The 24,858-nt window shown below is 40.0% G+C and overlaps 1 protein-coding gene across 3 annotated transcripts in view; it reads left to right on the top strand.

The window, feature by feature from the left end:
• The first annotated feature begins 11,543 nt into the window (after positions 1–11,543).
• kmt2d (lysine (K)-specific methyltransferase 2D) overlaps positions 11,544–24,858 on the top strand; it is a 281,603-nt gene continuing 268,288 nt past the window's right edge. For all 3 annotated transcript variants that reach the window (XM_048523503.2, XM_048523505.2, XM_048523504.2), the window contains exon 1: positions 11,544–11,713. The gene's annotated coding sequence lies outside the window, so the exon portion shown is untranslated. The remainder of the gene's footprint in view (positions 11,714–24,858) is intronic.

The raw sequence follows: 24,858 nt of genomic DNA, 5'->3' as shown, positions 1-24,858 counted from the left end.
TGGTGACCCTATACTTTTGATCTGTACGATATGGGTTGCAAGATATCATCGTGAGCAGAAATCTTCTTTGAGTTCTGAGGCACGCCAGTGAGAGAAAAGGAGATGGAAAAAGGCAACCCAGCTAAATGACTGTTGTACAAAACCAAGGTACCAATGACCATCACCTGTGGTGCTGTGAAAGCAAACTAAAGGAGCCTTCACTCTGACTTCTAATTCTCAACTCTTCGCCTCCAGAGAGAATCTTTCAAGCAAGTAATGGGCGTGCAATGTTAACAGCCTGCCTGCTTCTTTCAACTTTTAAATATCTTTTATCAATACCTACTTTGTAAGTATCTTTTGTATTTTAAGTAATAACTCACTACTTTTTTCACTGTTTCTTTCAGCATAATAAACTAACCTTTACCTTGTTGAAGACAAGCTTTACTGCTAGTTATTTTAAAATTGGGACAAAAATCTGAAGGGGAAGAGTTAAATGAATTCTGCAAATTAGCAGTTTACAAACCACTGCCAGGACATGCTTGGTATGGTTAAAATGCGATCATGCATTGTGAAAAGGCATTATTGATTGTTGCATTTATCTTATTTTGTGTTGAATATGTTTCTTGCAACCTTCTACCCTTCCATCTGTGTAGTCTCTGATTTAGGTGCATAAAATACTGATTTATGTAGAAATGTAACAGGAGTTTATAATGTACACGTGTCCATTTTTAGCAGCTTCTTGGGTATGGGTTTACTAATATTCTCCAATGCTCTACCTAAAATAAAACTCAAACAACAAAAAAAAATTTGGATCAGGTGACGGTTTCTCTCCACAGCTATGATGACATTTCAGTTTCATAACTGTTGAATAGTCCCTGTCTTTGTTGGATTCTGGGAAGTTTTCTCCAGAACTTGATAAGCTGACAGACCTGTAATTGTCTCTCTGTTGCCCACCAAAATAATGTTTGCAGTTTTCCAATCAGAAAGCAAAATTCTTGAATCTCAAGGCTTTTTGTTTTAAAAATCTGAATAATGTACCTGCAATTTGCCCTTATTTCACTTAGCTTTCACTCCAGAGTGTTATGAGATTCTGGAGATTTTGTTTTTGAAGTTTTTTTCTATAATTAATGCATAAGTGAGCTATCTAATGTTAAGCATCATAGAACTGCATCTAAAGTACCTTCATGGTCCTAGTGGATGATAAGGAAATAGAAATACCTCGCACAATAGTGCCATAACTTCAGCATATAATGAATATAATATTTCTCCAAACTAAATGTTTTGAGTTTTTTTCCCCATGACTCTTGCTTTGATTAAATAGGAAAGAGGAACAAGAATTTATGGTTAACGAAATAATGGGAGAAGTAACTACATCAGTATGTTGCACTGGATCATTAGATGAAGGAGCAGAAGCAAGCCATTCAGCCTATTGAGTCTGCTGTGCCATTCAGTGAGATTATGGCTGATCTGATAATCCTCAACTTCACTCTGCTGTATTTTTCCCATAACCATTGACTCCCTTTACTGATTTTAAAAAATCTATCTCCGCCTTCAATACACTTTGTGGAATTTGAAGGTCACGCAATTTTATAGTACAGAAAGAGGCCCTTTTTTGTCCTGTATTGTCCATGGAGGATGTCAGGTACCTATCTTACTCTTTTATCCCATTTTCTTGCACTTTGATTGCCTTGTATGATGTGCGTTTCAAGTGTTCATTGGAACTCACTGCCTGAATTTCAGATACCTTTCACCTGGAGGGTGGTGGAAGTCTTCCTCAATGCCTCAACTAATAAAGGAAAGTATCACATAACCTGTCTTAATCACCTGTCCCTGTCTTTTCAAGGATCTGTAGACCTCTACACCCCAAGGTCCCTCTGATCCTCAGTACTTCCCAGGGTCCTACGATTCATCGCATACTCCCTTATGTTTTTAGTCCTCCCAAAATGCATCGCCACCTACTTGTCTGGGGGGGGACATTTTTCAGTGTTCTGTCCATTTAATTACCCTGTCTATGTTGTCCTGTAATTTAAGGCTCCTTCTCATTATTCACAACCACCAATTTCCAGTTTATCTGTAAACTTACTGATCAAATCTCTTACATTTATGTCTAGATTATGTATGTTGTGTACATTAAAGAGGACCTAGCACCAAACCCTGTGGTACGCCACTGGACATAGTCTTCCAGTCACACAAACAACCTTCAACCATCACCCTTTGCTTCCTGCAATTAAGCCAATTTTGGATTCTGTAGGCTTTTACCACCTTGACCAGCCTTCCATGTGATACCTTGTCAAAAGACTTACTAAAGTCCATTTAGTCACTGTCTCAAAACACAATCATCAGTCAAACCTGTCAGACATGATCTTCCCCCTGACAAAGCCATGCTGAGTATCCTCAATTTAAATTTGCTTCTCCAAAGGGGAGATTAATTCTGTCTGTTTTGAGTTTTCCCAAATGTTTCCCTACCACTGATGTTAGACTTACTGCCCTGTACTTCCCTGGTTTATTGCTATCATGTTTCTTGAATAATGGTGTCACATTAGCTGTCCTCCACTCCCCTGACATCCCCTGTGGCCAGACAGGATTTGAAAATTTAAATCAGGACCCATGCAATCTCATACATCCCAGGGATTTAAAAAAAAATTAAGCCTGCTAATACCTCCTACCTCTGTTGTAATTTGTTCAAGTACATCACAGCCCTTGTCCCTAATTTCAATACATTCATCATCGATAATGAATACAAAAATGAGCCATTGTCGACAGCCCTCTGTGTTAAAGTATTCCATAGATTCATTCCCTTTGAGAAAAGAAATTCCTCCCCTGTCTTAAATGGATGGCCACTTGCCCTAAAATTAATCCCTCTGTTCATAGACTCTCCAAGTCAAAACAACCTCTCTGCATTTACCCAGTCAAATTCCCCCAAGTATCTTGTTTGTCTCAATAAGGTCTCCTTTTGTTCTCCTAAATTCTGAACAGTATAAGCCTAGCATAATGAACCTCCTTGATGAGAAAATCTCTCCATACCCAGGATTAACCTAGTGAACCTGCTGTGAAGTGCCTCCAATGACAATTTTCAGCCTGAAACATTGACTTTCCTGCTCCTCGGATGCTGTCTGACCTGTGCTTTTCCAGCTCCACATTTATTGATTCTAGCTTCAAGCATTTACAGTCCTTAATGTCTCCACAGTATAGCTTTCCTTGGATAAGAAGCCAAAACCGTTCTTTGTATTCCAGTCATAGGCTGACTAGTGTCTTGTATAGTTTTAGCAAGATGCCCCTACTTTTAAACTCCATTCCCTTTGAAATAAAGGCCAACTTTCCATTTGCCTTGTGGCTCCAACACCCAACAGGTTATAGGCAATGTTCCCTCTAAGCTGTGTGGCTGTGCAGGTGCTTGGAGGGTCCATGTGCCAATCAGCATGCAGGCACAGTGACTTTCGGTTTTGGAAGCTGCTGCCAGACACAGACGTCAGAGGTCTGATTAGCACAGGAAAACGTCAGAGGAAATGTAGATTACAGGTTGTTATCCTGAAAATGTCCCCTCTATTCCAACGTGCTCTCTTCTATTAATTAGCCAATCCTCTATCTATGCTAATATACTTGCTCCAACACCAGGTGTTCTTGCCTTAAGTAACCTAACTTGTGTCTTGTTAAACACCTTTTGAAAATCCAAATATAGTACATCTGTTGGTTCCCTTTTTATCTATCCTGCTTTTACCTCAAAGAATTCTAACAAATTTGTCAGGCATATCTTTACCGTACTCACTCTGCTTGATTGTGTTGTATTTTGTAATAGCAGAGTATTTATTCCTTTTACAATAGATTCTAACATGTTCCCAATCTTAGACGTTAATCTAACTTGCCTCATTGCCTGTTGTGGTTGTGTTTTTTTGGGTGTCCTTCCCTTTTTGAATACGAATGTCACATTGGCAGTTTCCTAATCCTCTGCAATTCTTCCAGAATGTAAGGATGCTTAGTGAATGCACTGGCTGAAATCTTCCATCTTTGTAGCTATTTCCATTTATATTCTAATTGTTTGCCTGTTCCTCATCCATCTTCCTGCTGTATAAGGCACAAAATTATTCTATTATGGATTTAAATGTTTAAACCAAACTGGTTTGATCAAAGCACAGAAAAAAGACTCATGTTTGAAACTTGATTTGTACGGATGTGATATAATGCATGCATTTCATGAAGATGCACAATCCCTGCTCAGAGTTACTGGATTGCAGAGGTGGTGCCTATTAGGAAAACTACATTGGTCAAATTTAGCATGCAGTTGTGATTACCATTGTTGAATAAGCTTCTATACTCTCTTATTTGAGGATATATGAATTATGGTTATTTTGGTGAATTGTTGAATGATGACCATAGAACCCCAAATTGTGAATGCCTTCAGGAAGGGAGGAAAAATGAAGGTGGATGGGGAGGGATGGTGGGTCGAGAAAATTGCATGGTAGCTTTTAAATTTTGGCAACTTGGTTTAAATGTAGTACTGAGACTGCCAAACTTTCTTGGTATTTCGTGTCAAGAGATGTGGTAGTGCAGTGAAATATGGAAATTTCTAGGCTTGGTGGCATTTGAATACTGTGTGTGCGCTGCTGTGAAGTAACTACCTTTTGTGGGAATCTCGATTAATATCAGCAAACCATTTGACTGGTGTTTGGTGCTAGGGAATGTTGAATTTTGTGTATAATATTAGTTTGTGCCTAGTAGTTGGTGGTCTTTTGATGGCACGTGATATTCTCGGCTCCTAATCAATTGTCCTAATTTTTCCCTTCTCTCCTTGTTTTGTTCTCATGACTGTGTATCCTTTTCAGCCCTGGTATAATCCAATTTATATTGCAATGTTTGGATGTTTTCAGCACTTTTTCTTCTATAATGAGACGTGGGTACTCCCAAATTGCACATTAAGATCTGTGTACCTGAATTTATAGAACTTTTTTTTAATCATCCCTGCTTCTCCCCATACTGTCACCACCTTCATTGGCCCTGACCTGATTCAGTTAATTTGAGTCAAACTGCTATGCCTCAAACTCATTCCAGAGATTTAGCGAACATAATCTAGGCTGACTTTCCAGTATTGAAGGGGCATACGTTGCCTGAGTGACTGCCTTTCAGAAGAGATGTTAAACTGAATCTGTTTTCACAATTTAGGTGCACATAAGAGATTGGGTCACACTGTTCAGGTTTTCATTGTGTCCAATCCTATGATCATTGCATCCATTCATGAATGAAAAACTGATCACCTGATAATTTGTCTCCTTGGTGCTACTTGCCACCCTTATCTTGTTTGGTCTACAAGAAGCTCTAGACCCTCAGAAACATGGATGACTCTTAATAGCCCTCTGAACTGGTGAAGCCACTCTGATTAAGGGCAATTAGGGATAGGCAACAAATGCTGCCTTGCCAGAGATGTCCACATCCCATGAAAGAGAATGAATTATAGAAGTAACTACATTTTAATGTACCTCATTCATTGTAAAGCACCTTGACCCATCCTTGGGTAGTGAAATGCATTATATAAATACAAGTTCTTTCCCTTTTTCATTGAGAATGTTGCCATTTGGGTTATATTTCTATTCTGTGTTCTTTTTCAAAGATTTGATATTTACAGTGCAAAATATTTGCTTTTTTCACTCTGAATTGCATTTGCCACACACTTGTCTATTCCCCTGCTGGTGCCTTGTATTTTTGATTTTGGCACCTCAATCTTGCGATGTTACTACATACTGTGCCTAAAACACACATGCATATGGATAATGAAGGTCTAAACACATGCTGGATTGTGCTATTAGCTACACTTTTCCACTATAAGAATCCATCCAGTATTATGGATGAATGGACAGCTGACTCTAATGTATTATGCTGTGTCATTGAGGTATTCTGCTTCTGGCATCTGGATTTACATCAGTTTGATTGTACGCTGTACACTGCCCTCATTTGGCATATGTGTATTTTCAGTAGGATTGTTGCATAGATGTTGAAAGCAAAACTTTTGAATAGGTTTTCCTTCACCCCCTCTTTGCCTCTTTCCTTGCTTCTCGTTTTAAAACCCCCACCAAAAAAAAGGGGCCTTTTTTTTTTGAATATGGATAAACTGTTCCATTGAAACAACTTTGTAAGATAGTTGCCAGTTTCTTATTTGTTAGGCCGCACTAATTTAAATAAATTGGCAGTGGGTAATTGTTAGCAATTTGAAATGTTGCTCAACTGGGTAATTGTTTTTAGAATATTTTACTTGTGTCACAGAATTTGTTCTTTTTTACTGCCTATAATCTCTCATTCTTGATGTAGGAAGTGTGTCTTTTTGTACTCTTGATGTGTGCATTACGATTAAATAATTTTAGCAGCAAGCTTTTGAGAGTTTAAAAATAAAGAATTCTCTCACACTTGCCCCACGTTTGATGTGTGTTCTCACATACACCTGCTCAAACACCAAAGGTTGGCATACAGGTAAAAGTAATACACTTATGGTAAACTCAGTCTGTGGTTTCGGAACTCCAGTCTCCTGTAAGGCAGGCCTATAGTTTGTTTTTTTTTTGGATGGTTTCAATGCCTTCGGTGAAAGCCTTGAAAAGTGAAAGGTTCTCAGCATGCTGTGAATTTCCAAAAGATTGATTCTTAACTTGAAGTTGGAACAGGTTAGCATCACTATATAACTGAGTTTTTAGTTTTATTTTGGATTTAAATGCAGTGTGCTCAACATTAAGGAGGAGAAATAGTAGTTGTTCCTGCTGAGCTTGGTAGTAGCTATTATCTTGGCATTTTTCTGCAATATCCAGGCGAGGAGGGTCCCATATTCCATGTTTGGCAAATCTTCCATGACCAAAGTATGTGTCATGCCTGCACTCAAAATTATATCTGGGCCATGGAGGAAAAATGATCAGCCTGTGTTCTTGCCCCAGCTTGCTATTAAGTCACACCTGCTGGAACTTAGATGTGTTGATGACATTCAAGAAGATGATGCTTTGCCATGAAGAGTGAGTGCCTTCATTCATGCAAGATAAAAAGCTGTTTTGGTGAGCTGTTTGAGGGCTGCTGGACCATATGGAAGAACAAGTCTGTTGCTGTACTGACTGCACTACCCAGGTTCCCATGTGGAAGCATATCCTAATAGAAGCAAGTGACATCAGAAGAGCAGGGTGGATGGTGGTAATTTTCAAAAAATGGCCATTGTGGTTAAAGGGGAGGTGTCGTGTAGAAAATGATTATAGTTAATCAGCATTTCCATTTTGCAAATTATGTACAATGTATGTTTCCGATTTTTGGAATGGATACTCTTTTTCACCAAAGAATTTAGGCTTGGATCCTGGAATGAACATGGGGAAAATCCCAGCAACATTGTGCCAAGTGTTTCTTGGCATAAAAGCTGTACCTAGTACTTGTTCCATCTTTCCAACAAACTGCACTGCATATACAATTTTTTTTTGTCAGAAAATGGGCTGGGGATTCATATGAAAATATAGTGATCAAGGATGTGAATTTTGAATTAAAAATTTTTTTTTGTGTTACAGATGTTGAATAATAAAATTAGCTATAAACACTTAGAATGAGCCATTTCAATCAGTTTGTAGGCATGTTATAACACTTTTTTGAATCATGTAGGACTTGAATCCAGACCTTTTGGGATCAGCGGTACCACTATCTCTACCCCTACACCATAAGTGACTTAGTATGTGTTTCATATTGTTGCTGGAGGGAGCAATGGATTGTCCTGAATGCAATTTGTGTTTCCACTTCCTAGCAGAGACTGTGGTGTGTCCATTAGGGGGCAATATAAAAGAGGTTTTCCAACTTTAATGCAGTTCTTATTAAAACAGAGTTTAAAGGGTCAGCGTCAATACAAAAATACACGGCCAGTCTCAAATGCAAATACAAACACCTTTTCTTCTTAAACTGTTAATACCTTTTGAATTATGCTCTTAACTGTCATGATAGCTAACTTTTGAAACCCAGGTGAAGTTGAATCATGGATACTGTTGAAGTTTTTTGTTTCGCATTGTTAACGTACTTTTCATGGTTCACTATTTTAATATAGGTCCCTGCAGTTGATTCTAAAGCCGGTGATGTGTCTAGAACTATTGCTACTGAATAGTCATAATTTGAATGCATATTGTATTTCTCTCCCGGTCTGTTTCTACCATTTTCTTTTCCTCGACAACCCCTTTTGCTGAAATCTGACAGTGCTTGTAGAAACCAAGATTGTAGGTTGAGGCTACACGTGTGTGTCACTCCAATTTTATGTTCCTGACTTTTCTCATACCATGGAAAATTTTTAGCATTGCCGTGATAATACCAAGAAAATGTTTTACCAAGACGACAATTGCTTTATTGACTTAGTACACACCGATATTAAAATTGAGGCAATTATGGGCTCTTCATTATTGAAATAGAAATCCTAGAAATTGATTTGGAATTTGTACAATGAAGCGACTGTGTCATTCTGCCCACCCATCCATTTTGTTGGGAAAAATACTACTATAACTCGATAAATTTGAGGCAAGAAGGAAAATGGAAGATAGAATACACTATTAACAATTTTAAAGAGAATTGCTATCCACTATATTTTGCATTTGAATAAAAATAAATAATTTCTCATTAGTGGGTTTGAAGTAATAGCTTCACAAATCGCTGATATATCTATGTAAATATATTATGGGTTGATGTGCACTCATCCTGGACACCATGTTGCTTGCTGAAGGAATAAAGAGCAATTTGGAATTCTTACTTCAGTTCAAGCTTTTAGTTTATAAAGCTGCTTTTATGTAGAGTCGAGAGCTGTGTTAAGTGCCACTGGGTGGTGGACTGATTCAGAAAGGCTAGTGCCTGGGAAGACTATTTTTAATCCTGGTCTTCCTGCCATGGCGAAGTGTAGCAAATACATTAAATTTTATTTTAGAAGTGGCATCTTATAACAGCACAAGCATACTGGTAAAATAATACAAAATATAGCTTAAGACATTTGTCCAAACAATCACCCTTGATGGGCTGGAACTACACATTTAACAAAAGGTCTTTCTCTAGTTCATGTGCAAGATCCAGAACCGAACTGAGAGATGGGCTTGTGGCCAAAAAGACAAACGGTTGCGCAGAGAGAGCGCTCCAGCTTATACCAATCTGTTGCTGAATATCCCAGAGTGAGGAGGTCTGCCACGTGGCAGGCATGCCTCTTAAATTTGTTTATCATCTGAGACTTGAGCAAGTTACAACAGTTAGCCTGGTCTGTGGTGCTACAGGTTAAAATGAGATCCCAATATGTCATGATTTACCTTGTATCAGTTCCTCCGCCATACTGATTTAGAAGATATCGTGAAGAGGGTCTATGACTTGGGATAGATGTTTCCAGGGGACCATTTATGAAAATAGGTGTCTGTGTAACCAAGATTCAGTGCTTACAGCAATAGGATTGCATAGTGGTGGTAACTGAAAAAATTCTACACTTTCAACTGGGACAATGTGTATTCAACCTGTGATTAAGAGGGTAGCATTAGATTCAATGTTTTTATGGTGTGTTGTGCAGTTTGTGAGCTCTTCATATCTACAGTCTACTTATTAGTTCTTTAATTCTCCTAGATGGAATTTGGTTCTAGGTGAGAGTTGGTGGAAATAAGAGGTACAAAATTATTACTGTACTATGATTCTTCCTCTAAACAGCCAAGCAAGTGAATGATTTAGATATACAGGTATGGTAGCCTTAAGTTGGTTTTTTGTTTTGAAAAACAAATTTAGTAAGCTGCTCTTGCCTTGGCTGTTTTGGTTTCCTAGATCTAGGCTACCAGAGAAATTGAGCTACAACAGGCACCGTGCCTCCGTGATTAGCACTGCTGCTTCAACTGCCAGGGACTTGGGTTCGATTCCACTCTCAGGTGACTCTGTGGAGTTTGCACATTCCCCCTGTGTATGAGTGGGTTTCCTTCCACAGTCTAAAAGATGTGTAAGCTAGGTGGATTGGCCATGTTAAATTGCCTGTAGTATTCAGGGATGTGTAGGTTAGGTGGGTTATGAGGGATGGGTCTGGGTGAGGTGCTCTGAGTGGCAGTGTGAACTTGTTGGGCTGAAGGACCTGTTTCCACACTGTAGAGATTCTAAATTTTTAAGAGCATTTTCTTAACTCTGGGAGGAAACAGTTATGATTAAGAAAAGCTTCTGGGCCGTTAGTCACCTGATTTTATGGAGAGCATATGCCAACTGTAATCATTATCTGATGGATACCCTAATTGATGTAGCATGAGTTGGAAGCTCTTAATGGTTATGTTTAAGTCCAGAAAATCATTGCTATCTGCCTCTCTAGAAAATAGGGTGATACACTGAATTACATGATGGGAAAATGACTGGATTGGTTTGCTGTCCATTTCAATTTTGATACTTTTTATTCAAGCTTCGTAAACAGGAAAAATTATAGCTAGGATTCTTCTTTTACAAAGAGCATGTCTGCTGTTGTTGGAAATGGTAGGGATGGTTATACTAACTTCTCCATTAGGCACTATGCTTCCGGATAGCTATCAAAAGCACGGAAAGGTAAAATCCGCAAACAGATGAGAGACTTTAAGTAAGATGAGCTGGGCCTTCACTAGAAGAATGTGAAAAATGCTGTTCATAATTCAAGATTTTGCTAAGGTAAATAAGAGAAAGCTATTTCTCCCAGTTAATGCATTTATAGGGGATGTTATGGGGGCAAAGAGCAGAACAACTTTTATCATGTAGATCCGCAGGAGGTGGAAAACTATATAACAAATAGTGATGGCTGTGATATGGAATGTTTATACGCTTCCCTTATTCTTAAGGGTATGGGTAAAGAGATGAGTTTTGTGACAGTTGGTACTGGGCTATTGTAACAAACTGCTTCCTTTTTATACCGTAAAATTATAATCAAACAAGATTAACTGCCTGGCCAAAGTGCAGAAGAACGGTGGGCACTCGTGGAACCGTTTTGAGTACCGAAACACCAACTTCAAAAGATCAGTAAAGGAGAAAAATGCGAAAGGGGCAGGTGCCAGAGGACCGTTTAAAAGAATTTGATACTCTGTATTTACTCCTTGTTAAAACCACGCATGCAATTCCTGCCACCTCTTTCCTTCGCCCATTGTTGATAGCTGTTAAAATAGAGATGCAAGCAAACATCAGATTACAGTCTGATAATAACACATAGCATCGTACAGCACATTCCACTGTTGGGGGAGGAGTCGATGTTTTAACAATGTTTTTCACCAAAAATATTTTCTGCTTCTGCTTTTCTTTAGTATTATTAACCATGATCAATGACAACATACTCCAGGTTTCCTATCGCTCAACGTACGCTCCGAGCGAAAGGGGCGATTTTAAACTGCGGATTACTACACGTACAAACGCTGCTGCGAATTGCTCAGCCTGCTCTCCGCCCAAAAGCATACCTCTCCGCCATTCCGGTATTTATTTATTTTTTAAAATCTCAAACTAATCTTTAGAAATAGAATATGAACAAAATAGCCAAAGGTGATCAACATTTGCAACTTCAGATCAAACCCTGGAAGAAAAAGACAGTTGAGTGTGCGGGATTATTTTCCTTTCTCAGGGTTTCCAAGATGGCCGTTCGCTTCAAGTATTTCTGTTTCCCGACAGGGATTTTATAGATTTTTAAAATAAAAAATAAAATTACGTTAGAAATTAAACCTCCACTCTTCGGAGAAAAATCACGCCAATTCCCAATAAACTCATCAAGTTATTAAGTGGAGCAAGCGACGATGGAATGAAAGTGAGTGAATTACAGTTAACTGCATGGAAGCTTTATTTTTAAATTTGTTTTTTAAGGTGCAAAGAAGGAAGTGAATCGAAAGATTTCAGTTATTAGTGTTTTCGAGGTTTAAACAAAAGCACAGGGAAAGAAGAAAAGACTTGAACGGCGTAAAAAGCTTTAGTGTATGTAAGGTGTGTGCAAATAAACCATTTTGTCTTCCGGCTCGGCTTTGCAACCGGTTGAGAGCTAGCCTGTTCTCGGGCACTATCAGATAATCCGTTAATTTAAAATTTATAAACACATCTCGAGGAGTTAGCTGTCGAGGCAGACATGATGGAAAACATGCTGGATCATCTTTGGGGTGCAATTTAGCTCGTGTAATATTGGTTCGTTTCAGAGGTGAGTGCACGCTCAGAAGATTGAGTTCCTTGTGCAAATCACCGGGTCGTAAAGGGGAAAATTATTGGATTTAAACACACCTTGTTCATTCTTAGATTAGAAAACGCCTAGTTGTGTCGTTTAAATCCTGGATGGGGAGATCTCTCATTTTGTTTGCCCTCGCCCTCGCCCCTGTACATGGTTTTGCGGTTGGCTTCAATGGGACGGTTTTTAAAATAAAAACCCAGTTGTCGCATCGCGATACCTAAAATGTGGGTGAAAATTTGGGTCATTCTCTCTCAAGGTACAGGGACTTCACTCACTCTTTTTGCTGTATTTGATCTATCTTCAACCATTTTTCTGAATCTTCACAGGCGATTTAATCTATAAAACAATATTTGATAGACTATGATGCCCTGGGATCAATACGAGTCATTAAAAAGTACTAAGCATTATCACTTTTGTAAGACTAGGTTTTGATAAGTGTATTTAATAGCATTTGAATGAAATCCGGCCGATAAGCTTCAGTTTCTTTGTTTTATTATTTGACTTCTTTAAAATTCCAATTTTTTGCGCAGCACGTTCAGATTTTTGGAAAGTGAATAATTATGGCACTTGCATTCTGAGGATGTTTTTGCCTCATATTTAATATAAATAATTCCTTGCCATACCGTGGATTTATTGAGAAGATTTGATCTGCTATGGGCGACTTCCCGTTGGCGGAGAAAGAAAAGTAACTGGTAAATCGGTTGAAAGGTTGTGATTTGTGAAAGTCCTGAAAGTTTGTAGTTGTGAGTATTTTGTTTGCAAGTCGGAAGTGGGGCTGGGGGTGTGTCTTCTTGGCCCTGATTATAGAGGCGCTACGTGGTTCACAACTGGAGGCGAACAAAAGGTTCGCTTGAACACTGTAATTGAAGCCATTCGGATAATCATGAAAAATGTTGTTTTAAACTGTTTGTTTCAGGTATTTCATTTCACGTGATTCCCGAATCACAATCCAATAAACCCAGAGGCTTAGTACATCTATTTTTGTCGAAAACTAGAAACTGTATTTGAATAATAGGACTGGGTTTATTAAATCACTAACGGGCTAAATTTAATTAAAACATACACAGCCCCATTCCCTGACCGACATAAACTGGGGGATTATATTAGAAAATCAGTTCATTTAACAGTCTTAAAACGAAGTGATTTCCCGTGAGATTTTCTTACTTTTTATTGGATTCTGGATTATAGACACATTCCTAACTGCTTTTAAGAAGTTAATGGTCGACCACTTTTTACATTTAGAAATCCCTTAAATTTATGAGATTGGAGAGCTAATAGTTTGAAAGCACTTGCATTTATAAGAACTTCTTATTTTATTGAAGGAGGGTCCAGCATTTTGAAATAAAAGGATATTGGTGCCACTAACCCATTGTTTAAATCACTCTGATAAAGTAGTTTGATTTGAATATGCAGAGACAAATAAACTTGCCAGAAAATCAACTCCAAAAATATGTGATGAACCTACAACAGGGTTCTATGTTAGAGAAACTGGTAATCTGTTAACTCCATTCAATAGCTTAATAATTACTAATTTGTTTCTGACACCCCTCCCCTATCTGACAGACAGTATTCTATTTCAAGATATCTTTAAACTGCATTTCTGTTGGTGTTACCGGCACTACGAGCGCAGCTGGACTGCCTGCTGCATAATAGTAAGAAAAATACAAAATAGACTTTCAATATTGCTTAATGGTGTGTGGATAGTGAAAGCTGGATCAAAAACAAAGTTTCTGGAATAGCTCAGCATGTCTGGCAGCACCTGTGAAGGAAAAAAGGAGTTAATGTTTCGGGTCTGGTGAACCTTCCTCAGAACAACAGTTAAAAGCTGTGGAGCTGGAGGAACACAGCAGGCCAGGTAGCATCAGAGGAGCAGGAAAGCTGATGTTTTGGCTGCTCCTGAGATGCTGCTTGGCCTGCTGTGTTCATCCAGCTTCACACGTTGTTTTTGGTCTGGACTCTTCTTTAGAAAGAAGGGTCCAGACTGGCCTGGACTGTTGTGTTCCTCCAGCTTCACACCTTGTTATCTCAGACTCCAGCATCAGCAGTTCCTACTATCTCTAACAGTTAAAAGCTGTTCACCCTAATCAACAGAGTCATAAAGATGTACAGGGCAGAGAAACAGCCCCTTCGGTCCAACTTGTCCATGCTGACCAGATATCCTAAATTACTCTCCTCTCGTCCCATTTGATCCATATCCCTTTCAAACCCTTGCTATTCATATACCTATCCAGATGCCTTTTAAATGTTGTAATTGTACAAGCCGCCTCCACTTCCTTGGGCAACTTATTCCATACACTCACGACCTGCTGCGCTTTTTAAAAAAAAAGTTGTCTCTTAGGTCCCTTTTTAAATCTTGCCCTTTCACCTTAAACCTATGCTGTCTAGTTTTCAACACCCTCCCGGGGAAAAGACCTTGACTGTTCACCTTCTATGCCCCTCATGACTTTCTAAACCTGTGTAAGGTCACCCTTCAACCCCCAACACTCCAGGGAAAATAGCCCCAGCCTATTCAGCATCTCCCTATAGTTCAAACTCTCCTGGCAACATCTTTGTAAATCTTTTCTGAACCCTTCCATGTTTCACAACATTTTCCCTACAGCGGGAAACCAGATTTGAGTGCAGTATTCCAATTGTGGCCTAACCAATGTCCTATACAGCTGCCACATGACCTTCCAACTCCTATTTGAATGCACTGACCAATAAAAGCAAGCATGCCAAATACCTTCTTTGCTACCCTGTCAACCTGCGACTCCACTATCCAGGAACTATGAACCAAGACTCCAAGATCTCTATTTGGCAGCACTACCCAGGACCTTACCATTAAGTATATAAGTTCTGCCCTGATTTGCTTTACCAAAGTGTAGGATCTCCCATTTATCTAACTGAATTCCATCTGTCACTCTTCGGCCCATTGGTCCATCTGATCAAGGTCCATCCGTTGTACTCTCAGGTAACCTCCTTCGTTGTCCACTACACTAGTAATTTTACTGTCATTTGGAAACTTGCTAACCATTCCTCCTGTGTTCACCATTCAAATCATTTTATATAAATGATTAAAGAACAGTGGACTCAGCACTGATCCCTGTGGCACACTACTGGTCATAGGCCTCCAGGCTGAAAAGCAACCCTCCACCACCCTCTGTCTTCTACCTTTTTGAGCCAATTTTGTATCCAAAAGGCTAGTTCTCTCTGTACCTAAATTATTTGGTGGGGGTGTGTGCTGGTTGTGCAAAGGGGGATAGGTAGGCTTACAAAGCAAAAAGGAGATGGTAGCATGGCAGGCCAATTATTTAGACAATGATACCCATAAAGAGTGTACCAACATTTTGGATAAATACTGCATAAAATTAAGATCAAAAGGTGGGGGGGGAATGATCAAAAAAATCAATGTCTAATCAAATGCATATGATATTCAGAACAAAGTAAATGAATTAAGAACACAATATAAGACTATAAAGACATAGGAGCAAAAATAGTCCATTCAACACATCGAGTCTGTTACACCATTCAATGAGATCATGCCAGATCTGATCATCCTTAACTCTATTTTATTACCTTTGCTCCATAACAATCATTCTCTTTCTGATTTAAAAATCTGTCTACATCTCCCTTGAAAATATTAATGACCCAGCCTTGACTGTTCTCTGCAGTAAAGAATTTCCAGATGCACCACCCTCAGAAGAAATTCCTCCTCATCTCGGTCATAAATGTGCAATCCCTTATTCTGAGATTATGCACTCTGATCCTAGACTCTCCTAGAAGGGAAAAGAACCTTTCCCTGTCATGTCGTCGAAGAATCATGTATATTTCAAAAAGGTCACCTCTCATTTTTCTATATTCCGACAATACAGGCCCCATCTGTTCAACCTCTCCACATGAGACAGTGCCTCCGTACTTGGTATCGGCGTAGTGAACTTTCTCTAGATTGCCTCCAATGTCAGTATATCTTTCCTTGGATAAGGGGCCTAAAGATGTTCACACTGTTCTAGCTGTAGTCTGATCAGTGTCTGTATAGTTTTAGCAAAACCTCGCTACTTTTACATTTCATTCTCTTTGAATTAAAGGCTAACATTCCATTTGCCTTAAACAAACCATGAAACAGAAATTGCTGGATTCCAGCTTTCATTGCTTCTTTCAAAATTTATTTCAATTTTTTTTTCTGCTCATCTTTATTCCCACCTTTTTATTCCTTAGGTTATTGCTTTTCTGCTGAGATACAAGTGCTGATAATCCTCTGCTGGTTCAGCCAAGGAACTTCTTATTCATGACATGAGTATTGATGGACCTACCTATGTCAAAAACACCATAATTGAACAAGATTTTGTCTTTGTTCATTGGCCACACACACAGATTTTGTGGAATGGTTGCTGTATTGCTAGCTCAAGCAAGAACGTGTTTTTTTATTCTCTTCTCCATGCTAGACGTGCTAAGGCCGTTTTTTTTTGTAGTTATCTGCTTAATGGAGTTAATCAGAAACTAGGTTTTAAACTTGGAATATTCTTGATTTGATATGGCTTACCTAACTCTCAGCTCACCCGTGGGACCCTTTCATTGGTTAATTGCTACGGATACACATGGATAGCAATTCTAAAATGTTAGCGGTGTTACAATTGTCAAAGGCTTGCAATTTGGAATTTATGTTAAAGTGGTCAGCCTGAGACTGTCATCAATGACAGTGGACAATAGAATGAAAATAATCTTGATATGCTCCTTTTGGCTCAGTTGCTACAGGCAGCTCAAAACTAGGTATACAGGCTAGAGAGGCTCCAGGTGGTCAGATACTTCCAGTCCTTATACATTTGTTGTTGTCCTTTTATGGCCTTTCTTTAATTCTTTTCTGTTACTTACTCCAGCCTGACAACCCTATGAGAACGGAGTAGAGTTGGAGGAACACAGCAGGTCAGACAGCATCAGAGGAGCAGGAAAGTCAACGTTTTGGGTTTAGGGTGTAATGGTATTTAAATAGGAAAGTGATTTGATATGGTAGATATGGAGAAGCTGCCTAAGGCATAATCTTCATAAAAATTTATTTATAAATCTTTTATTCCCATGGCTTAGTGCAATGTATGATTATGCAACAAAAGGACCCTATTCTTGGATGCCTCTTAAAAACATTTAGATGCTTTCTTGAAGGAGCCTGAGCCAGTGGTTAGTTGGCATTACAACAGTAAGGTTAGAAAGTTAAACTCCTATTTGTTCAGTTTTATTTTCAAAATATAATGCCACTGTGGTTATTAGTGTACAGAAGGATATATTATTTGGGTTTGTTGCTGAGTAGCAGTTGTTTTTAAATAATGGCATAATTGCAGGAATGACTGGGTAATTCTGTTGGTTAAGGAGCTCTTCCTCTTCTTGTTACACCCTCCCATTCTGAAAGCACTGATTTCAGATTTGAGAGACTTAGAAACAGAAAATAGGAGTGTGATTAGCCATTCAGCCCTTTGAGCCTGCGCCAGCATTCAATGTTATCATGGCTGATCATAGAAATCAGAGAAACCCTACAGTGTGGAAACAACAGGCCATTCAGCCCAACAAGTCCACACCGCTCGTCTGAACAGCATCGCACCCAAACCCATTTCCCCTACCCCTGCATTTCCCTTGTCTAACCCACCTAATCTAAACATCTCTGGGCACTATGGGCAATTTAGCATAGCCAGTCTACCTACCCTGCCCATCTTTGGACTGTGAAGGAAATCAGAGCACCCGGAGGAAACCCCCGCAGGTATGGGGAGAACGTGCAAATTCCACACAGGCAGTTGCATGAGGCTGGAATCGAACCTGGGCCCCTGGTTCTTTGAGGCAGCAGTGCTAACCAGTGAGCTACCATGCTGCCCCGGTGATCATCCATCTCAGTATCTTGTTTTTGCTTTCTCCCCATACCTTCTGATCCTTTTAGCCTTAAGAATGATATCTAACTCCTTGAAACATTGAATGTTTTCAATCTCAACTGCTTTCTGTGACAGAGAATTCCACAGGCTCACCACTGTCTTTTCATCTTCGTCCTAAATGGCCTATCCTGTATTCTTAGACTGTGACTCCTGTTTCTGGACTCTCTCTCTGGTCATAGGGAACATCCTTCCTACAAAGAACAAAAAATTACAGCACAGGAACAGGCCCTTCGGCCCTCCAAGCCTGCGCCAATCGAGATCCTCTGCCTAACCTGTCATCTATTTTCTAAGGGTCTGTGTCCATTTGCTCCCTGCCCATCCCATGTACCTGTCCAAATATATCTTAAAAGATGCTAATGTGTCTGCGTCTACCACCTCCGCTGGCAACGCGTTCCAGGCACCCACCACCCTCTGTGTAAAGAACTTTCCACACATATCTCCCTTAAACTTTCCTCCTTTTATTCTATCTGGTCCAGTTGGAATTTCATAGGTGTCTACGAGATCACACCCTCAATCATCTAAACCCCTGTGAATATAGTCCTCGTGGTCCAGTCTTTCTTCACATATCAGTCCTACCATCCCAGGAATCAGTCTGGTAAGCCTTTGTTGCACTCCCTCCATAGCCAGAACATCCTTTCTGAGATAAGGGGACCAAAACTGCTTCAGGTCTGGTCTCATCAGGGCCCTGTACAATTGTAACAAGACATCCTTGCTCCTGTACTCAATTTTTATTGCAATGAAGACCAACATACAATTTGCCTCATTCACTCACTGCCTGCTGTACCTACATGCTTGCTTTCATCGACTGTGTACAAGAACATCCAGGACTTGGTGCACCTCCTCCCTTTCCTACTCTATCATAATTCACATAATAATCTGCCTTCCTGTTTTCTTACCAAAGTGGATAATCTCACATTTATCTACATTACAGTTCATGTGCTATGCATTTGCCCACTCACGCAACTTGTGCAAATCATACTGAAACATCCCTGCATCATTTTCACAGCTCAACCTCCCACCCAGTTCTATGTTGTCTGCAAAGTTGGAGTTATTATGTGGGCACTTGCATTTTGACCAGATGACCGTTTTTTGAGAGTGTTAGTAAGTTACTAGATTACAGGAGATGTTTGAATTAAGTCATATTTCTGTCCCTAGCATGTATTCAAACACGCTTTCTGAGAGACAACTGGCCATCATTTAGGAGTTGGAGCCCTGGTTGAATTTTCTTCCTCCTTATCACGGTGGCATTGGTGCAGCTGTATGACAGCTGCTATCTCCTTTGCAGAGAATAAGCAACAGTATAAACTTCAATTGAATTTGGGACTTTCTTGATCTTTTATGGCATAGACCCTTAGCTGGCAATATATTACAGAAATGTCTCTTACGTGATGTTAATGTGTTGGTTTGGTGCCAATTTCATGTGAGGCGCAACTACAATAATACACTGCGTTATTAAAAATACGTGGGAGTTGCCTCTGTCAAAAAGTAAAATTTTGTTTTCACAAGAAATAGCCCAGTTGAATTCAAGGTCATTGTAACCCAGCCATAAAAGTGGCCACAGATCAAGGTCCAGTAGGAAAATTGAGTGTGATTCAGCAGTTTGTCTCCACATCTTAGTACCCAAATGACAGGGGCACAGCTAACCTTTTTTCTACGTTACAACTTGATTCCCATGTTTCTTTTAATTTATGTTCTGACAGCATTGAACTTGGCGAGGATGATGTAATTCAGATATGAATGATTTCGGCATAAAGTACTACACTCTCAACTTTGTAATCAAATAATAAGTAAATGCCTATTATGTTGTAGGAGCTGTTATTGAACTCCATTTGTTTGCAATTTTCTGCTGTCATCCAGAATACTTATTGTGCCACCTAAGTTGATATTGTCAACAAACTGATAAATATAGTGAAAAGGTAAAATCCTGTGTAGTTTCCTGAGAGATATCATTTGTCATACCCAGTAAATATCCATTATTCCCTTATTTTGCCTCAGATTCCATGTACTTTCATTTTTTGCTAACAGTCCTTTGTATGGAACTTCATCAGATCCCTTCTGAAGGCCCTTATAAATAACATCTGTAACACTCCCTTATTTATCACACCAGTAACCTGCTCAAAGAAGTTAAACTGTTAGTTTGACACAACTTGTCCTTAAATCTATGCTTGCTCTCTCTGATTTAATTTACATATGCTGAAGTACTGTCAGTCAGTTTGTTCTTAATTACAGATTCTGTTACCCTTTTTAAGCAATATTGTGATTCCAGGTGGAAGCGGAAGCTTAAAAAGGTTAATGTGTATAATGTGCGGAAATGCAATAAAAGAAGACCAGTAAGCTGAGAAATATTTTTCTGGCTTTAATCTATACCTGGGAAAAAGCATTTTATGATGAATGTACTTTATGTTCCTAGGTAGTAAAAGCAGTGCCTAATGTGGTTCTAATCTGTAGTGACAAGATCTAAAGTTCACTTTCTGGTCAGTGTCAGTGTAGTGGGTCTCAGTTGGGCAAGCAATCTGAGGTATTAAATAGGCATGTGAGCTATGAGGGAGGACCAATTAGTCATGGTTGAGTCGCAAATAGAAAAGCAGTAGATTTGTATATGCGAATGTCGAGGAAGAACAAGATTAGATTTGTTCGTGAACAGTTGAATAGCCTCTCAGCAGTCATTGTTCAAAAACAATATAAATTTGCATTTATATAATATCTTTTAAAAACACTTCGAGGCACTTTACAGAAGAATAATCAGATAAAATGTTACACTGAGCCAAAGCAGGAGATGATATGAAGATTGACTGAAAGCTTGATTGGGGATGGTTTTTATGGAGGCTCTTAGTGGAAGAGAGGGAGATCCATTTTCAGGCTAGAGCTTGACTTTAGGGCCTAGATGGCTGGCAGCCACGCAATCAATGATAGGGGCAAAAGATGGGGGGTTGTACAGCAGTCAGAGGTAGAGGAATGCAGAGTTTTACAAGGGTTGCAGGGCAAGAAGAATCATAGACTCTCTACGATGCAGAAAGAGGCCATTTGACCATTGAGTCTGTACCAGCCCTCTGAAGAGTATCCCGTGCAGATCCAGTCCCCACTCTATTCTCATAACCCCGCATATACCTTGGCTAATCCTCTTAACCTGCACATCTTTGGAAGTTAGAGGTTAGGAGTGTTGAGGCCATAAAAAGAATTGAGAACGACGGTGAGCATTTTGAATTTGGGGGAAATTGGGTCCTAGAAGCCAATATATCTCAAAAGTCATCATTTGTGACTCTGATTAGGGCCATTTCACTGATGCTTTGAGAGAAAACCTAAGTGGAGATATGGAGTTGTGGAGAGATGGACACTGATTTGGATGGTGACAACATGTTTTAGGACTTGACAAAGGAACAGGCATTTGGAGATGGAACAGTAATTCGCAAGAAGAGGTGGGTGGAGAGTGGAGTTAATGACTGAGGGAGAAAATGGTATTTGAGGAGAAGAAAACATATTTGTTTGTACATGGATCAGGTTCAGGAGGGCTGTATTCCAATAACAATCTGCATTTGGGTAATGAGAGAAGGTTATTTGAAGGTAGTGAAAGAGAATTTTTATGTTCTTTCTCCTTTTAAAAAGACAAAGGAAGAAATTGTTTGCGCGTGGCAAACAGGTGTATGAGTGGAATGCTTTACGTGATTGTTCACAGTACCTATTTAAATTTAGAGCTGAATCAGCAATCGGTTAACAAAACCATTGTAACCATGTAGGAAACATTGGCCTATCTATTCCTTCTCCTGATTTGTGAAACTACCATGTAGTGTTGTCAGTGAATTCAGTATGTGGTTAACCTGGATATGCAGGTTATATAATGGCCTTCAGTCTCCCCAAAATCGATAAATTGGTTTCATGTCATGGTGCGATTCCTCCAAATGTAACAAGTTTGGCAAATGACAGCATAATGACGCCTAAATTCCTAATCTTGTCTGGTCTCTTGGTTATAGTGAATCCTATAGAAATTAACCAACCTGATCTGCAGCTGTCTATAACAAGGGTTCGTAACTGCTGTTCAATGAGCGCAGACAGATCATGGCTTTATTTTTAATGAACTGTTAACACTGACAAGAAAGGCTCTATTATTTGTCAGAGGCAGTATGGACCTGCGTTAAGATAAATTATTTATTGGTGCTACAGTGATTGGGACCAGGTGGACCTTATTAACTGAGGTTCTTGATTGGGGTTGTGATGAGACCATCAGGAGAGTTTTGGCTGACCAATATAACCAGGAGATTAAAATCTCCTCTGTGGAGGACTGACTCCAAGCTGGCTGGCCATAGCAAGTATACTATGCACTCGTAAATAAGGGTGATTTGGTGATGGGACACTGGCTTCTGTGCAATTGTTTCAGTAGCAATGGGAGAAAACAGGACATGCCCGAAGAATGTTTGCTTGCAACTGTCATCTTGGAGTTGGGGTAAACATTTCTGGCGTCATGTCTGTATTTAGGAAGCTTGACTCAAAGACTGGGCCCGTATGTCAAAAGAATGCGATATATTTTCTGGGCAAATGACAGTGGGGCGGATGAAAAGCAACGAGTAAATCTTCTGACTGTGTGTGGACCAGCCGCATTTTCAGTTATTAGGGGCTTAACTTTCCCAGAGGCACCAGACACTAAAACCTTCCAAGAGTTGACAGGGTTGGTTAAGGAATATTATGCCCCCAAACCACCTCTAATCATGAGATGCTATCGGTTTTATTAGTCTGTTAGAGAACGAGGGCAATCTGTATCAGGATTTTTGACAAAGTTATGACGACTGGCAGAGGCATGCGATTTTGTTAATCCTGAATGAGATGCTGAGAGACTGTTTGTTTGGTATGTGGGATTAATGACAAAACTATACAGAAGCACCTACTACCTGAAGCCCAACTGGACTTCAAACAGGCACTACAGCAGGCCCTGTCATCAGAAAATGCGGCATGTGGAGCATGGGAGCTACAGGACATCCCAATGGAAGTGGATGCCCTCACCAATCCAGCTGAGCTTGGGAACACTGAGTGTCAGCGATTGCAGAGCCTCATTGCAGGGCATGTCCTGAGCAAAGGGACCCCATGCCAATACCCAGCAAAATACTACAGCAAAGTTGCCTTGGCCAAGTGGCTAAACAGTTCTTTGGGATCCAGGTCAATGAGCCATTGCAGTTGCTGCTGGTATGAGGCCTTGAGCCAACAAAGGAGGCCTATGAGGCCTGACTTGAGTAGGAGAGCAAGGAAGCTGGTACCCAGAAGAGTGTGCACCCTGGAAAGTTCTTCTACATATGGGTTGGAACAATTAAATTGCTTAGTGACACCCAAATCGAAGCCATTTAAAATTAATGTTTGGTTAAATGGTCACCCAGTTCCCACAGAGGTCGATACTGGCACGGCTGGGTTGCAGAATCATCTTTAACAAGATTTGCTTGTGTCTCCAACTGTTAAGCTTGCGCAAGACCTCAGTCAGACTGAGAACATACACTGTGGAACTGTTGTAAATTAAGGGTACGAGTTTGGTTCCGGTCTCCTATGAGAAGCAATTGCTGCAGTTACCACTGATGGTAGTAAAAGGCTCGGGCCCAAGCTATTGGAGCAGAATTGGTTGAGAGAGATTCACCTTGGTTGGCTCAACGTTTTTCGATTGGAAAACAGCTGTCTCAGTGAAGTCCTAGTGAAATACCCAGAGTTTTTCCAGAAGGGCTTGGGACTATTGGAGGGGTCAGAGCCACTTTACATGTTGACTAGGAAACTATTCCAAGATTTTACAAGGCCTACCCGGTGCCATTCGCCTTGTGTGCAAAAGTAAAGGTGGAAGTCATGAGGCTGGAGAGAAAAACAATCATCAAACTAGTGCAGTTTGCAGATTGGGCAGCACCAGTCGTACTGATTGTGAAGCCTGATGGTTCACTTTTGCCTTTGTGGATTTCAAGTAAACGGTAAACTGCTTCTGACAGCATAGAGGACTTGTACACAAAATTGAGGCCGGGGCAGGGTGGGGGGAGGTTGTGCTGTCCTTTTCATGAAGCTGAATGTGAGCCACGCCTACCTGCAGTTGCAATTGGACGAGGAGTCCCAGAAGTATGCTACAGTTAACACCCATAATGGTTTATATCAAGATACTAGACTGCCATTTGGAGTATCACCAGCCTGTGCCCTTTTCCGGCAGACCATGGAGAACATTTTACAAACACTATCCCAGGCTTCCATTTATCTGGATGACATACTAATAACAGGGAAGGCCAATAAAGAGCACTTGGAGAACTTGGACACATTTCTCCTAGGCGGGCGTACGCCTTAGATAGGAAAAGTGTGTTCCAGGTGCCCCAAGTCACCCACTTGGGTTACAGAGTCAACCAAACTGGGGTTACACCTAATTAGAAGAGAAAGTGAAGGTGATCAAAGGCACTCTGGCTCCCATGTCTGTACCAGAGCTTAGGTCTTTCCTTGGATTAGTGAATTATTACTGAAAATTCATAAGTAATCTGGCCTCTATCTTGATACCCTTACACCTCCTGTTGAAAAAGGGTTAGCCTTGAAAATGGTCACAAAGCCAAGAAGCAGCCTTTAGGGAAGTGAGAGAGCTACTATTGTCATCTAAGGTTTTGGTCCACTATGATCCAAAACAAGAAGTAGTGTTGACATGCGATGGCTCACTGGTGGCCTAACACAGAGGAACACCAGTAGCGCATGCTTTTGGATTTTGGTTGATGCTGAAGTATGCCCAGATAGAGAAGGAACGTTTGACGGTCATCTTCGGTGTGAGAAAGTCCACCAGTACCTTTTTTAAGGAGGGAATTTGTCCCAGTAACAGATCACAGACCCCTGTCAGGGCTACTGAAAGAAGACAAGATGGTT

Source organism: Stegostoma tigrinum, chromosome X, assembly GCF_030684315.1.
Source record: "Stegostoma tigrinum isolate sSteTig4 chromosome X, sSteTig4.hap1, whole genome shotgun sequence".
NCBI classification, from domain to species: Eukaryota; Metazoa; Chordata; class Chondrichthyes; order Orectolobiformes; family Stegostomatidae; genus Stegostoma; species Stegostoma tigrinum.
This window is presented reverse-complemented; position numbering and strand designations above follow the sequence as displayed.